We start from the raw sequence: 16,936 nt of genomic DNA, 5'->3' as shown, positions 1-16,936 counted from the left end.
TTTTCCTAAAACATCATAAAAGAAGTTTGACTTAAAACCACTGCATTTGCGTATTGAGTGTTATACTAATTTTTGTTTTGCAACAAATCCTGACGTGATGGAAGGAAACCGTTCACTAGTTCGGATTTAGCTCACCTGAAATACATTAAGGTACAACTCGAAGTTTGTGTAATATTCTGAATGTGAAAAGGTGTTGTCCAATGTTATATATACATTTGCAGTAAATATATGCTATTTTCCTTTGCGGATGGAAACCTTCGCAAAGTAAAAACCAGAGCTAAGTTTCAGTTTTGTTTGTGATATTCATCATTGGCACAAATGAACTCATAGGAACGAAGCAATTTCATGCAACTTACCTTTTTCGCTGTTGCACAGTGCTATCTGCAGTTTGTAGGCGTTATCTGGTTATTAAAACAGGCTACATGCAGTACACAGAGTAGATTATCCTCCTGAAATCTTAACATTTGTTGCCCTGTTTTGCATTTACAATACGTGTCCATGACACTGACCGGCAACATAAATGTTAGAAAGTAATGTTTCAATAACCAAGCATCTAAAAATGTGTCTTGACTTACATTGCCCTGGAACATGTTAAAACCAGTTTCTGCTTAAGATGTATTTCCATAGTTCATTCGTAATTTTTACTATCAGGAATACTACGTCTGAATAAACAATTTCAGCTATGTCTGCTTTGTTTCGACATTTGATTTTAAATATTGCATGTACATAAAGGTTCCGCTGCCATGGTATCTAATTTGCGGATTCCTAGTGTATCTCGTGGCATTATTTCGCACAAGAACGGTACGAATAAGCTAAAACGTAGCAGAATCAATATTCTGATCAGTCTGAGAATATTCGAATTATACAGTAGAACTGTAAACTTTTTTTTTTTTGTGCAATAGTTCTGAAAGAAGACGTTTTGTTAGTCTCCAGAAATCTAGAGCATCCAATTCAACAGATTCATTTGCGTCCAGACCCAAGAATTCTGTTTTGAGCTCCAATTACACTTTGCATCTTATCTGACTATATCATGACGGCTATAAGTATGGCCAGCACACTAAGGCAGTTGAGTTTAGGTGGAGATTACAGACTCTTATCGTTTATTAATAAAATACGGTGTTGAAGTATGGACTGAATTGCTGATGAAGTCCCCCAGAACTTTACTAAAAGCTTGATTTTCCTGTTCATGTATTTACATTTTCGTAAATGTGACATTCCCCTCGGAAAAAGCAGTTGGAATTGGTTGGCTTTTGTCAATAAATATTGAGTCGCCATATTCATCGTAAACAACTGAAGCATTTGATCCAAAATTATTTATGGATTGATGTATTTTATATTCTTTGTATTTAAATTTGTGATGATTCCTGTAAGCGACCTTCCATAAACTCTGATATTCATTTTCATTTGTAAGACAATTCAACAACGCGGATTCAGCATCAGTGCCTTCGCCGCCACATATTGCTAGATGTTCATTAACTATGCCAATTTTCTACATACCTATCGCACATTTTCAGTTACTAACCTTCGGAATACAGTGAACATTAGATGTATTACTTATATATGCAGATATAAATGTGGGACACTCAAACTATTACACTGTTATTGTTTGGGCCTTTGCTCTTAAAATTAAGGTTGTACATTAACAGACGCACAGAACTCAGTAAAGAATTTTTTTGGAGAATACATGATGCTAATAACGGTAATCTTGAGATTTGAACTAGTACGTCTTATAGAAGCTACCACCCTTTTTTATAAAAAAAATTACGTTGGTATGCTTAAAACGAGTTTCACCTGCTGTGTATGAAATAAATAGGAAAGTAAGGGTGAGTGGTAAATCATAAGAAATTATACAGAGACTATGTTTAAACATTAAATACTTTATTTTTGGTGATCACATGCTATGCTAATATGTTAATACACAAGGGATGATGTGTGGTGAAGGTCGAAGAACAGGGTCTTCACACCTGCAAAGAAGAGAATTGTCTCATTAGTCAAACACTTTCTACAGACATGCAGCTGATTTGTTCTCTCTTAAAACTGATAACTAATATTTTTTCCATTTATTTAGCAATGTAAATTAAATTAGTTATTTTTTTATTCAGGCAACCTGTCTTAGTCAATAAACTTGGCTGGTTTCACAAAGTTTCACAAATGGACCACTACTGCTATGTTTCAAACAGTTTGTCATTTAACTGTCGATATCTTGGAGTGAGAGCTACAGTGATAGGATAAGTTTGTCTGAATCGTATACTTCGTTAACTACTGTTGCTCATGGAGTTCATATGAGCAGGATATGCTACATCGAAAGCTTGAGTTCTTAAGATTTCTTTGTGGTTCTCAGGATGTTTGTAATCTGCATTATATACCAATTGTGGTAGTTAAATTTCGTATGACTGCCGGTCTGACGTAAGCTTTCAGTTACCTTGCCACACTGTGTGTATCGATGCTTTCTATATACGCACATCCCGACTAGGCCTCGCGCGCCTAAACTTCTGGTGCCTTTTCGTAAGGCAAGGCACACAAGTTGCGGTTTTTGATGGTACTAACACTTTCAATTACAGATATAGAATTATTTTTAAAAATTCTTTAGCAGTAATAGCCTACAAATTAGGCGATCACGACGTCGAACACTTCAGTAACAGGTACGTCAACAAACAGAATACTTGTCTATTCCTAAGTACGCATACTTATTTGACACGAAGGCAAAAAGATTGGGAAGCTTCTAAGTGGGTACCATCGACACTTGAAACCTTAAACCTAAACTGAAATTCTACATCAACATGACTACTCTGCAATTCACAATTCAATGCCTGGCAGAGGCTTAATCGAATCACCTTCGAGATATTTCTCTACCGTTCTACTCCAGAACAGTGCGCGGGAAAAAACGAATGCTTCAATCTTTCTGTGCGAGCTCTGATTTATCTTATTTGATGATAGTGGGCGCCAACAAAATATTTTTACACTGTAAGGAGAAAGTAACTGATATTTCACGAGAAGATCCTGTCTCAACGAAAAGAGCCTTTGTTTTAATGATTGCCACCCCAATTCACGTATCGTATCTGTGGCGCTCTCCCCCTATTTCGCTACAGTACAAAACGAGCTGCCCTTCACTGAACTTTTTCGATGCCCTCCTATCTGATGCGGATCCGACACCGCACAGCAATATTCAAGAAAAGGATGTACAAGCATAGTCTAGGTAACCTCTTTAGTACACCTGCTACATTTTCTCAGTGTTCTGCAAATAAATCAGTATCTGGTTTGCTTTACAGACATCTATGTGATCGTTCCAATTTAAGTTATTGGTAATTGTAATCCCTAAGTATTTAGTTGAATTTACAGCCTTTAGATGTGTGATTTATCATGTACCCGAAATTTTGCGGATTCATTTCGGTGCTCGCGTGAATGACTTCACACTTTTCATTATTTAGAGTCAATTTCACTTTTCGCACCCTACTTACATCTTGTCTAAATCATTTTGCAATTTGTTTTGATAATCTGATGACTTTATAAGACAGTAAACGACAACATCATCTGCAAACAATGTGTGTCATAAATCGTTTATATAGATCAGGAACAGCAGAGGACCTATAAGACTTCCTTGAGGAACGCCTGATATTACTTCTGCTTTACTCTGACTTTCCGCCAGTTACTACGGACTGTGACCTTTCTGACAGGAAACCACGAATCCAGCCGCGCAATTGAGAAGATACTCCACAGGCACGCAATTTGAGGAACGGTGTCTAAAGCCTTCCGTCAATCTGAATCAATTTGACACCCTCTGTCGATTCCACTCATTCGTGAGGATAAAGAGCTAGTTCTGTTCATGAGAACGAAAGTTTTGAATCCTTGTTGGATGTTCGTCAATAAATCGGTTTCTTCGAGTTGGCTCATAATGTTCGAACACAGTACATGTTAATAAATCCTACCGCAAATAGACGTTAGCGATATGGGACTGTAGTTCAGCAGATATCTCTTGTTCCCTTTTTTGGATATTGGCTCGAGAGGCGTAATTTTTTAGTCTTGAGATACTGATCGTTAAACGAGCTATTGTGTGTGTGTAAATCTATTTAAACTTGAGTCTGATATCACTCATCTTATAGATGAACTGGAAGTTATGACACATTTTTATATTTTTGCAACACCATGTACTTACATAAACTTTTACATTAAACGTCAGTGGTTATAACAAATGGAACGTCTTAGTACATTCAGTCGGATAGCGTTACAATTTGGAAAGCAGGTATTGTACGCGTATAAGGAAATTTCTTACTGTGCTTGGTGATTTTTACATTGAAAGTGCAAACGCGTAAGTTTCCATCATTTCTCATGACAACATTCTGATAAGAGAAGCCGGATTGCTACTTTCCGATAAGACGAGGTAAGCAAACAAGCGGCATCGCTGAGCCTCTGGGTTTCTGTTTGTTTAGCACGGCACGTGTGCAGCTAGACTTTAACTGAGCAGGCGGTTCTGGACTGGCCGTGTTAACACATGTGACCTCGGCGCGCATCAGCAGCTGCCGGCGACACCGGTTGACGTCCGTCAATTACGCCCTCTTATCTGCTGTCGCCGTTGCCTCAATTGCCGCTGCGTAGTGCCTCCCTCCTCGCACAGTAACTAGCTCCATTAGACAGATTGGAGGGTGGTGACGTAATTGTTTATGACAAGTATACGCTCTTCTGCCAAGACGCGTTGTAAAATTGTACCATTCAAGTCGCGTCCCCTCGCTATTTTAAAACGTACAGCACAACAGGAAAGTGTGTAAACCTATTATTAGTGAGAGTAGCTGCTATAGTGTTCGCAGTTTTGCTCTCTTATTTCTAGAAAATGATCTTTACTTGAGCAGCTGAAGTTGTGTTTTTGCGTCCTTTCTGATATAAATAAGGGGAATTTAATAGACTTCGGAAACGAGAGGACAACACCTGATTTAGACTTTAAACAAGTAGTCTGTACGTTCGAAACAAGGTTACTAAATAATAAGGTTGGGCAGTAAGCGCTCTGCTCTGCCATTGGCTGGCCTAGTGACGTCAGCGTGGAAGCAAGCGCTCACAAGCAGATGACACGGCATGCTCGTTTACGTCAAGTTTTTGGCGGAAGATTTTGTTTATACCAGAAATGAGATGTCTAAACTGCTTTTCTGCTGCTAAAATATTACAGTTAAAACTGATGAGTTATATTCTTTCGCAGCTTATGCCTCACACATAGGTAAAATGTCAGATCACAACCACACTGACACTTGAAATTCGAAACCTCGCCTCAAATAAATCAGAAACTATTCATTTAATCGCATTGAAATGAATTTACTTAAGAGCTCGAAGTTGCACACACTTGTTTGTAAGAACAGCATTCCTTCTTTCTAAAGCCGCTATAGTATTCATCAAAGTAACTTTATCTGTCAAAAAAAAACCTGTCATCTGTACATGTGCTCTTATTATGATGTTTCTTATTTGGTGACAGCTTTTCCAGAATTTCCAGAGATTTATGTAGTTCTCGTTTCTTATACCGTTTGGTTCTGTCTTCTGTTGCGGGTGACACATTGACAGTCTCACTACTGCACGGTAAATTGCGCGAAGGAACTGCATCTGGCTTGAGCATTCTTTTTCGGGGCAAATTAAGCAATTCAGGCTGTAAATCCCTGAAGTAATCTGTTTCTGCTAAATGGCGAGAACATATTCTTGCATGCGCAACATTTACACTGTCTTTCCCTAAACATTTCGACAACCATAGTTTTTGTAATGTTTCATTACGCGGGAAACTGATACATTACGTCAGTTCCCTTTGTGCTCCAGTTGTAGGAAAAACAGCCAGTTACAGCACAGCCTGGCATTGTAAAAATTAATTTTCTCACTCACTTGTAGAATCTCCAATAAGAATTTCACAGGACGAGCCATAAACTATAGTGCTGGCGAACACAATGTTGATTCCGCTGTCCACTATCGCTAACTATTTCAGTTCCGAATCAAATATCAATTACAGCAAAAACCGTTAACACTCCCGAATTCCGAATGTTTCCGCTGTTGACTGAGTACCTCAGAAGAAAGAACTCAATCAAAATACTCCTTCAAACACAAAACAACAAAAGATAAATAATCACACACAATTCGAACTGTGTACTGTTTGGCACAGCTACTTCCACCGTGACGTCATGCGCACAACTGAGAAAACACGTTGCTTTCTGCGGCCCCCTGCGTTCGAAACTAATTTGGGAGCTATGTCGTCTACAGCCCTTTATCATTGCGAAATACATATTAATATTCTAAATAGAATCGAATTGGGATCAGAGTCTTAGTAAGCTTCCTAAGCAGCGTTATGAATTTTACAGTTTTCTAAGTGTTTTATGTTACATCCTCCATATGAAACAGGAAAACAAGCGCCACAAGTTTTGTTAGTCTTAAAAAGTTTCCTGTGCAGCCATTTTGGCAGCAGCTGTATATAAATTACATATTTTGTTTTGTTTATCTTGTGTCCCCAGAAGCGTTTCAACTTAATGTAGTTACAAGGCATCTTGAGTGGGTGTCAGATCAGCGTCATTATTTTTAAGCCATACGCTTTCTCTCATGTGGTTAACTGCATCAAAATTTGCATTTTCCTTTTGGCTACCGTTTCCAAAATTAGTGACCAACAAAAAAAAACTGCAACCTTTCAACCACTATGTCACATGCGAGAAAGCTGTTTGGCTAAAAAATAATGGATTAGACAGTGATGTGACAACCACTCAAGATGCTTTTAACTATTGTGAAACGCCTCTGGGTGCATGAGAAAAAAAAAGTTATGTGCAGCATGCAAAAGGCTGTTTTTCTTTTGAACTACTGTAATTTGTAACTTATTTATGCAGAATACATCAAACAGAACCGCTTCATTTTTATCTTGTCTCTTTATTAATACACTGTAAAATGCTGTAACATACTGTGGAAGATTGAGGGCCATTGCATAAAAGATTTCGTAGTGCCTCAATTCACTGTACTCGTATATAAAGCGTACCATGTAACGTTTTCGACGATCTTAGGAAGCTAAATGTTGAGCGTATTTGCCTGTGTATTAAACTGAATTCGAATTCCTTCGGTTAAGTGAGTTTTACGTTTATAAAGAACTTCGCGCCACTAACGGAAACGAAAAGCTATATTTGACGTAACAGATATAAATTAAGGAATTTTGTATAGTTCCTGTGAACTATTTAATATGTTTTAACTTTATCATCAGCATGTGTTTTATCAACTCTGCGGCAATTACACGAGTTACACAGGTTCGAATAAAAACAATGGAATACATTTCTGTCGTTATATTAATTCGTTTTATTGCGTGCATCACCTTATGAATGTCTTTCTGTTATGTGGATGGCTGAACGGGTGCTCGTAAGGGGCAATAATCATTTAAAGAAATGCTCACACAGGAAGAAGGTGAATCTGATGACCCTAAAATTTTTTATGAGAAACGCTTCGTTTGTATTACAGAGGTCCTATGTTTGTGCGCTGTGTTAGGCAGATCTAAAATGACGTTAAAGTGTCTAGTTAATGTAGTTCGTTAGACAGAAAGAGAATTGTCTTCATTATACAGATAGAAGGTTCGACCATTAACAGCGCTATAAAACAGTTTTACGTATTATCATTGTTAAGAGACATTTTTCCAGCACTTATTTAAGAATTTATTACTTGAAGCCTGTATCTAAGCAATTAAGGCCAAAATATCAGGTCTCCCATTCAGTTGAGTTCCGTATTGGCTGCCATTTCCCAATTGCTTACAGATGTGAATTCGGTTTAATCTTCGAAAATTACCTTACAGGAAGGCAGCTGCAGCCGGCAGCTGAGAAGAATGAATGCTGTGGGTGAGGCCTAGGACCCCCCGTCGAGTAGACCGTTCGCCGGGTGCAAGTCTTTCGATTTTACGCCTCTTCGGCGACTAGCGTGTGGATGGTAATGAAATGATGATAACACAACACAGAGTCCCAGGGCGGAGAAAATCGCCGACCCAGCCGGGAATCGAACCCGGGCCCTTAGTCTGCCGCGCTGATCACTCAGCTACCGGGGCCAGACAGGGGTGATGTAGCGAACAAGAGACAAGATAACAGTTCTTTCCGTCACTAACTTCCATCTTGCTTGGGCATCATAATTCGCCGGTTATGGGCTCTGTGTTTATTTCAGTTTTTATTTAAAGCTACAATTCTCAAGAGCGAAGTTCTTGTGAAAAGTAAATGTGGACGTCAGATGCACGTTAAATCGAAAGACGGGCGAGAAAACGCTACCATTGTTGATGTTTCAGCTGAATAAAACGAAACTTGAATCGGAAAAAAGACATTTCACTAGTTGTATATCAGTGGTAATACATTACTGATACAGCAGTTACTGATACCATGTATACAAAATGGATAATTTGGTCGATATTATTTCTTTAGTAAATAAAGGAAGGAAGATTGGAGTTTAACGTCATGTTGACACCAAGGTGCCGGTCGTTGTGACCGAGCGGTTCTAGGCGCTACAGTCCGGAACCGCGCTGCTGCTACGGCCGCAGGTTCGAATCCTGCCTCGGTCATGGATGTGTGTGATGTCCTTAGGTTAGTTAGGTATAAGTAGTTCTCAGTCTAGGGGACTGATGACCTCAGATGTTAAGTGCCATAGTGCTCAGAGCCATTTGAACCATTTTTGACGCGAAGGTCATTGGTGGTCGATATTTCAGAAGTATCAGTGCACTGCAGATGTGAAATGATTTAATACATTTGCGTTGTTCCAACCTCTATAAGTCACTCACAGTATGCATCCAAGAAAATGTTTTTAGAACAGTGTGAGCTATCCCGTCAAGAAGACGTCACGCCCCTCGCAGCCACATTCCTACCGCACCCGTTGTTGTCAGCTAGTACACTACCCATTGAAATAAAAACTTCCGCGCATCTTTCAGAATTTTGTGACTTCACTGTTCCAAAGTGTTGGTCTGCGACACGCCACAAACGATACTAATGTATCGCACGGAGACGTGCTTCGCATGAGGAAAAACTGCGTACTGCCTACCCTGAGACACTACATTTATTTTTTTAAATTTTACATTAAGCTGCACAGCTATTTAGCTAACTGCGATGTTAATTACATATTTATTTGCTACGGTTACAGTGAATTTTGTTTGCATCTCACTCTTTCTTAATGGACACCCTGCAGCCAGGCGCGGAACAGTATGCTTACCTTGGTTGAGCGACCGTGGCCAGCTAGCTCACTTGGAGGTTGTGGAGGAGCCCTTGGTGCCACACGCGCAGTTGGTGCACGTACAAGAAGCTCCGCACTTGCAGCCGGCTCCCTGGCAAGCTGCAACACCAAACAACACCTGCTGTACTGGCAGCACACGTGGCGAGGTCCGCTACACACGGCGGTAATGTGCTCCCTTCGCAAGCGCTTCGCTGGGCAAGAATGTTGAACGTCCCAATTTCTTTACTGCTGCTTTCAGAAGCGAAAGGAAATCGCGTAATTTCCGAAGTTTACGTGATTTACGTAGTGGGTATAAGGGGTGTTCCTCCAAACAGTCGACATGCTCATTTTTTTCTGCTATTTCGGCACATATTTACAATTTCGTTTTTCTAGCGTGATGCTGGAGTCATCCCAAACAAATAGTGCTCATCCTACGACACCCGGTCTAGACCCGGAAGCGTTGGTTTGTTTCCCGTTACAAACAAAAGCATTTCTAAAGCGGATTTTTATGTGCCCATTCGATAGAGCTGTTCCAAATTATTCTAGTGCGACATTCGTTTCAGCGATGTGTGTTAACAGGAAAAGCAAAACACGAAGACAAACCAGTACTCCAGAAGAGGCGTTACCGCCCCCGGTCCGCTATCGTCATGCATCAGTACTACCGTCGCTGCTGGTTATTCCTCGTGCTTTACTGTACCTTGTTATACATAAAAATAAAACAATACATGACACTTTAACTAATTTGGGATCTCTCGAATGGGCACGTAAAATTCCGTTATAAAAATCATTTTCTTTAGAATGCGAAACAAATCCACGATTTTCCGTCCCATGATAGACGTGTGAACAGTAATTGTTTGCCCTGATTCCAACAACACACTGCAAGAAATACATTGGAGATTTCTGCCGGAAAACCAGGGAAAATGTGCGTGTCGACTTTTAGGGGTTTCCAAACGTTTCCTCTACGGAACACTTTGAGAATCCCGGTATTCTGATGGAACACCTTGTTTGTTTTAAAGTTAGCCAAAATTTTCAAAAATGGGAAAAACGTCCTTAATTCAGTGATTAATTCAACTGTAAATCATAAGCAATAGCTTAAAAATTATAATAAAATTTTAAGAAATAATTAGAATTGTCAAAATGTCGAAGAAGAGACGCCGTGTTATGTTTGGCTTCCCCCATATTTTGAGAGGTGGTAGTATGTACAAAAGCAATCAAATTCCACAAGCATAGGTACTAAAATGTATAGTTTTTTTAAAGAGCTACTAGTTCATCTCCGCTACTACGAAACACTTCTTTGCTAGACTAATAGGACTTAACATTGTACCAAACAGGTTGCCTGGTGAAACGTTTCTTCAGTTCCCATCAAATGACTTGTCTGTCCTGATGGAGGAGTACTATTCCATAAACGTGTTTGTGTATGATGGAGCACCAGCTCACTTTCTCCGAAATGTCCGAGAACGCCTCACACAAACATTTAATGGGCAACAGTTTGATCGGGAAGGTCCAGTCGTTAGCCATCTCGGTTTCCCGATCTTAATCACTTGGATTTTTGGTTGTGGGGACGCTTGAAACCTTCGGTTTATACAAGCCCCATTAATGATGTACAACACTACAGAAACGCCTCATCAGTGAATGACAGAGCATCCGTGGTCAACCTGAAGTTTTCCAGAGTGTACATGATTTCCTATGACGTCGGGCAGAAGCTAGCCCTGCTATGAATTACCATATCGAGCATTCCTTAAGCGATGGTTTGCAAGTGCTGCTGATATGCAAGAGCGAGCAGATGTTATTAAAAGCTCTGCTGTTTGAAAGTAACAATAATGTTATCATTTGTTTACTCCTGTGTTTATTGCGTTCTGTATGTCGTTCCTAATAGAAAGAGCTTGAAATAGAACTGTTTAACAGTAGCAACGCTGAGAAGTTCCCATTGCTCTTTGGGGTATGCATTTTAGAGCCAATGTTTTCTGGATATTTTTCCTTTTCGTACATAATAATTCCTCTCAAAATATGGAATACTTTTTTTAACACACTAACGGGTTGATGTACACTGTACAAATACGGAAAAATAGAAATGGCTTCCATCCCATCATCAGCTACAATATTTGGTAACAAACTTCTGAATTTATAACCATGTAACCAGTCCCACGCAAAAGACAAGTAAAAATGTTGGGTAGTTTCTGTACACATATATAACTAAAATACTGCAAAATACCCGTCATTTGAAGTAATGTGCAGCTAGAACCGAACTTTGAACATGTAGGTGAGGATATTAGTAAAAGGTTCCAACGTGATATGCCATGGTGGTTGTGTACTACGTACGCTAATTAAGAACCGCGCTGCACCGTGTACCTATGTAAAACACAACCCTCTTATGAGCCTGCAATGGTTCGAAAGCTGGATGGTGGGCAGAAAACTTTTGTTAACACTAAAAAGCAGCGGGTCGCAGCCTCGGTATAAATAATCTAAGTCAACCACAGTCGGGTCTATTTATCTAAATGGATTAGATAAACTTTTGTAACATGCACGTATTATCGACAGTGTGCGTGTAGTAAACATCGGACAATACCACAAGACAGGAAGAGATGGTCAACATCAGAGCACTCGAAATATCGATCACTTTAAAAATGCTGTATCTCTGTGGCAGTATGAAATCTGACGGACGCATAGAAGTGGGTAAAAGTTCGCTGAATGCGTTGTTTTTGTAAATTATATAAGCATGTACTCCGGAATGAACAAGTCCTCTAAAGGTCAAAACAGACTACCATTCATACTTCATCCACATAATACATGGCTTAGAAAACACCACAACAAACAAACATGTTGACAGCATACTGTAGGAAGGGGAAATTATGTTCTTACAAGTTATAGTCCAGAAAACTAGGATTGATGGGGTATGAAATGAAAAAACTTAGGAAAGTAGCTGAACCGTACACATCCTTCAAAGAAACAGTAACAAGGTCACTTTTGAAATGTTTTGGCCATGTCAGATGAATGGAAGTGGCAGGGATAGCAAAACAGTGTCTACAAATAGATGCGACTGGCAGAAAGAAGGCAGGTAGGAAAACCAAGAAAGAAGTGGCTGGAGCAAGTGAAGGAGGATATAAGTACAATATACCGTCCTCAGACAGGAATGGCACAAGGACAGACACAAACTGAGCAATCTCGTAAACTATACCTGGCAAATGGAGTGGAAGTGGGATGAAGATGACAGAAACAACAGGGCTGAATAGGAGCAGAATTGGCGTGAGTGAATCTGATAAACGAGTACTTACTGCCTCCGGTTCCGCAGCACGGGTCAGGCATGTTTGGTACAAGTAGGCGGCTTCAGCGGTTGCGGCGAGTATTCAGCGGCGTCCTGCGACGAGATGCCGGTGGCGTGCGCCTGCGCCCCTTATGTAGGCGGCGCACTTGCTGTGGTGCCGTGCGCAACAAGCAGCCGGGCCGGCCGGCCCGCGGCCAGTGCGCACGCGCGCCGCTACCCTTCTCAGTGCAGCGCTACGTCACACTCCGCGACCGCGCGTGGCCTGCAGCTGTGACCGATTCGCGGCCACGTAGCCGCGACACGGCCCGCTGTTCCCTGTTTACTCACACGGCGCCGATAACAAGCCTATACAAACTGCCGCTTACATACGCTGCTGCAGTGTACTACTGTTTACCAACAACATACAGGCAGCGAGCGGAAACTAAACACGGCTCTCCTGGCAGGCTCATTACATTCATGATATTAATCTCCATCTTACGTAATTATACCAAATGCGGTGGCAGTTTTCTCCTTCACATTTTGAACTCGTACACGTTCGTGGTCACAGGCAAAAGGAAGAGAAAATAAAATGTCTACTACTGCCTTCTTTACACCCGGAATTATAAAGTCAGTGTATTAACACATTTTACTATTCCGTGCCTCAATCTGTACAAACGGAACCCTTCAAGGATCGCTTTGTTGTCTGTCTGTTCGACTGTTAAGATCCCTTTTTTTCAGGAACAGGCGGACGTATCAAGCGCACATTTATGTTACGTTTTAAGCTCTATGGTCCCTTGGCGGTGTAAAAAATTTAAGCTCCTAAGGCCGGTATTACAATATCGCATTTCTTTGTCAAAGTCGATATGTCAAATATTTATCTCAAAGGAACGTGAAGGTGTAATAGGGAACTTGACAAATCTCGCCTGTCATCAAATAGATACACTCCTGGAAATCGAAATAAGAACACCGTGAATTCAGTGTCCCAGGAAGGGGAAACTTTGACACATTCCTGGGGTCAGATACATCACATGATCACAATGACAGAACCACAGGCACATAGACACAGGCAACAGAGCATGCACAATGTCGGCACTAGTACAGTGTATATCCACCTTTCGCAGCAATGCAGGCTGCTATTCTCCCATGGAGACGATCGTAGAGATGCTGGATGTAGTCCTGTGGAACGGCTTGCCATGCCATTTCCACCTGGCGCCTCAGTTCGACCAGCGTTCGTGCTGGACGTGCAGACCGCGTGAGACGACGCTTCATCCAGTCCCAAATATGCTCAATGGGGGACAGATCCGGAGATCTTGCTGGCCAGGGTAGTTGACTTACACCTTCTAGAGCACGTTGGGTGGCACGGGATACATGCGGACGTGCATTGTCCTGTTGGAACAGCAAGTTCCCTTGCCGGTCTAGGAATGGTAGAACGATGGGTTTGATGACGGTTTGGATGTACCGTGCACTATTCAGTGTCCCCTCGACGATCACCAGTGGTGTACGGCCAGTGTAGGAGATCGCTCCCCACACCATGATGCCGGGTGTTGGCCCTGTGTGCCTCGGTCGTATGCAGTCCTGATTGTGGCGCTCACCTGCACGGCGCCAAACACGCATACGACCATCATTGGCACCAAGGCAGAAGCGACTCTCATCGCTGAAGACGACACGTCTCCATTCGTCCCTCCATTCACGCCTGTCGCGACACCACTGGAGGCGGGCTGCATGATGTTGGGGCGTGAGCGGAAGACGGCCTAACGGTGTGCGGGACCGTAGCCCAGCTTCATGGAGACGATTGCGAATGGTCCTCGCCGATACCCCAGGAGCAACAGTGTCCCTAATTTGCTGGGAAGTGGCGGTACGGTCCCCTACGACACTGCGTAGGATCCTACGGTCTTGGCGTGCATCCGTGCGTCGCTGCGGTCCGGTCCCAGGTCGACGGGCACGTGCACCTTCCGCCGACCACTGGCGACAACATCGATGTACTGTGGAGACCTCACGCCCCATGTGTTGAGCAATTCGGCGGTACGTCCACCCGGCCTCCCGCATGCCCACTATACGCCCTCGCTCAAAGTCCGTCAACTGCACATACGGTTCACGTCCACGCTGTCGCGGCATGCTACCAGTGTTAAAGACTGCGATGGAGCTCCGTATGCCACGGCAAACTGCCTGACACTGACGGCGGCGGTGCATAAATGCTGCGCAGCTAGCGCCATTCGACGGCCAACACCGCGGTTCCTGGTGTGTCCGCTGTGCCGTGTGTGTGATCATTGCTTGTACAGCCCTCTCGCAGTGTCCGGAGCAAGTATGGTGGGTCTGACACACCGGTGTCAATGTGTTCTTTTTTCCATTTCCAGGAGTGTATGATCAAATCTAGGGCCTCGCCGTAGATTTGATCATAAGTCGTTCGTCTTCTGTTCACTGCAATGTCAAATGTAACCGCTTGGAGCGCTGGCGTCGCTACAGCTACTTGACAAATCCGTAGTGTGTTTGTAAACATGGCTACAAAGTTGGTGTGTTCCTTGGAGCCATTTTTTTAAATAAAGTTGCTTCGACTAGGGAGGGTGGGGGGAATGAGTAAGGGGCACAGATCATGCTATTAATTGTGTGTTGATGGGCAAGTGGAATATGCTTTGGCGACATAATTATGTCCACAATCACACTTACAGTCATCCACCTCTACATCTGAAACATCCAGGCAGCTTTCCAGCAAGCCGGAGTAGAGGATGTGGTCACATTATAAAATAGCTTTCCATGCTACTTTGTCTATTTTCGAACTATGGATGCCACAAGTTAAAACGCGCTTCATCTGTTTCGTACTTCTTAGTTATTTTGTAGTTGTTGGAACACGAATTCCATTTATTAAATTATTCTAAAATAAAAATAGTTTTTATTGCCCATATAGTACAGTAAACATTTATTTACCTTTACATATTCCTCCTTCACAGCTTTACAAACTGCTTCACACGTTTCTGGAATTATTTTCGTTAATGTGCAATGTGATATTCGAGTGCTGTGTTGTAAACTAGAGTAGCTATCTCCTGTATCAAGAAATCCCAGTCTCACAGTTTTTCTGTCTTCCCCAGGTATAACATTTTGTAATATGGGAAGCCACTTTACTGAGCAGATACTGAAATACACTCTCGCCCATTAGTAAGTAATTTATATATAAGACTTCACATCCTTCACTTGCAGCTCTCGTAATAAATTTTACTAAACGCTTGTATTATCCCGATGTAATACCTGTGGCTTCATCCAAGTATGTTTTCTGTTCTCCACCGCTTTTCATCCAGATACACACACAATGCAACTGTGGTACTAGCAACTGCAGCGCATAACAACATGTTGTTGTCCACCATCTTGAAATTTGACGAAAAATATGACGACAGTGTAATACTCCTTTTTAGCGCCACGACAAAGATTTTTGTAAAAGAAATTTGACGAATACTTGATCATATTTCTTTGTCAAACAAATACCATAGTGTAATACCGGCCTAAGTCAATGAGATGAAAAGATTCAGCCATTTACGACACATATTTTGAAACTTGCGAACTCACTCATCAAAACCAACAGGGTATTTGCCTTTGACCTGCAACCATGAAATTTGGCAAGACGCAAGGTCTCGCAGTGTAGATACAGTAAAATACCTGAAACTTATTAGATTGTAATTGTATCACATAAAATACATTATTTTGCCATTTGAAAATACATTGCACTCATCATCCGTCAGAAGCATAGTAGACGAATATTACTGTATGCAAACATAAAATGGAAATTCCAGTCATGATTTAATACGTAAGAAACGTGTTTTTCTAAATCTCTTCTCTCTTCTCTCTTCTCTCTCTCTCTCTCTGCTCACTGCACATACATTTTTAACTTTCTACGGTAACCTCAGTACGCGAGTCCTACTCTCAGTTGGCCAATATTTATTCTGAGATCGACCGGTTTTTATGAAAAAGTCATTATGTACAGTCGCCACTGAGCTGCTATAATCCTGCCATAATCTTCATTGTACAGTCGTTATGCTGAACAATTTGACGTATCTACACTACTGACCATCAAAATTGCTACACCACGAAGATGGCGTGCTACAGACGCGAAATTTAACCGACAGGAAGAAGATGCTGTGATATGCAAATGATTATCTTTTCAGAGCATTCACACAAGGTTGGCGCCGGTGGCGACACCTACAACGTGCTGACATGAGGAAAGTTTCCAACCGACTTCTCATACACAAACAGCAGTTGACCGACCTTGCCTGGGGAAACGTTGTTGTGATGCCTCGTGCAAGGAGGAGAAATGCGTACCAACATGTTTCCGACTTTCATAAAGCCTATCGCGATTGCGGTTTATCGTATCGTGACATTGCTGCTCGCGTTGGTCGAGATCCAATGACTGTTAGCAGAATATGGAATCGGTGGGTTCAGGAGGGTAATACGGAACGCCGTGCTGGATCCCAACAGCCTCGTATCACTAGCAGTCGAGATGACAGACATCTTATCCGCATGGCCGTAACGGATCGTGCAGCCACG

General features: G+C 41.8%; 1 long non-coding RNA gene across 1 annotated transcript; it reads right to left on the bottom strand.

Annotated features, from left to right (window-relative positions):
• Positions 1-1,857: 1,857 nt before the first annotated feature.
• On the bottom strand, positions 1,858-12,592 carry LOC124805256. The gene is made up of 3 exons (XR_007017421.1): positions 12,438-12,592; positions 9,166-9,285; positions 1,858-1,964 (listed from the first exon to the last, which is right to left on the bottom strand). It is a non-coding gene; the product is annotated as an uncharacterized LOC124805256 (long non-coding RNA).
• Positions 12,593-16,936: the final 4,344 nt, after the last annotated feature.

Source organism: Schistocerca piceifrons, chromosome 7, assembly GCF_021461385.2.
Source record: "Schistocerca piceifrons isolate TAMUIC-IGC-003096 chromosome 7, iqSchPice1.1, whole genome shotgun sequence".
NCBI classification, from domain to species: Eukaryota; Metazoa; Arthropoda; class Insecta; order Orthoptera; family Acrididae; genus Schistocerca; species Schistocerca piceifrons.
Note: the sequence above shows the minus strand (reverse complement) of the source record. Positions and strands in the feature narration are given on the sequence as shown.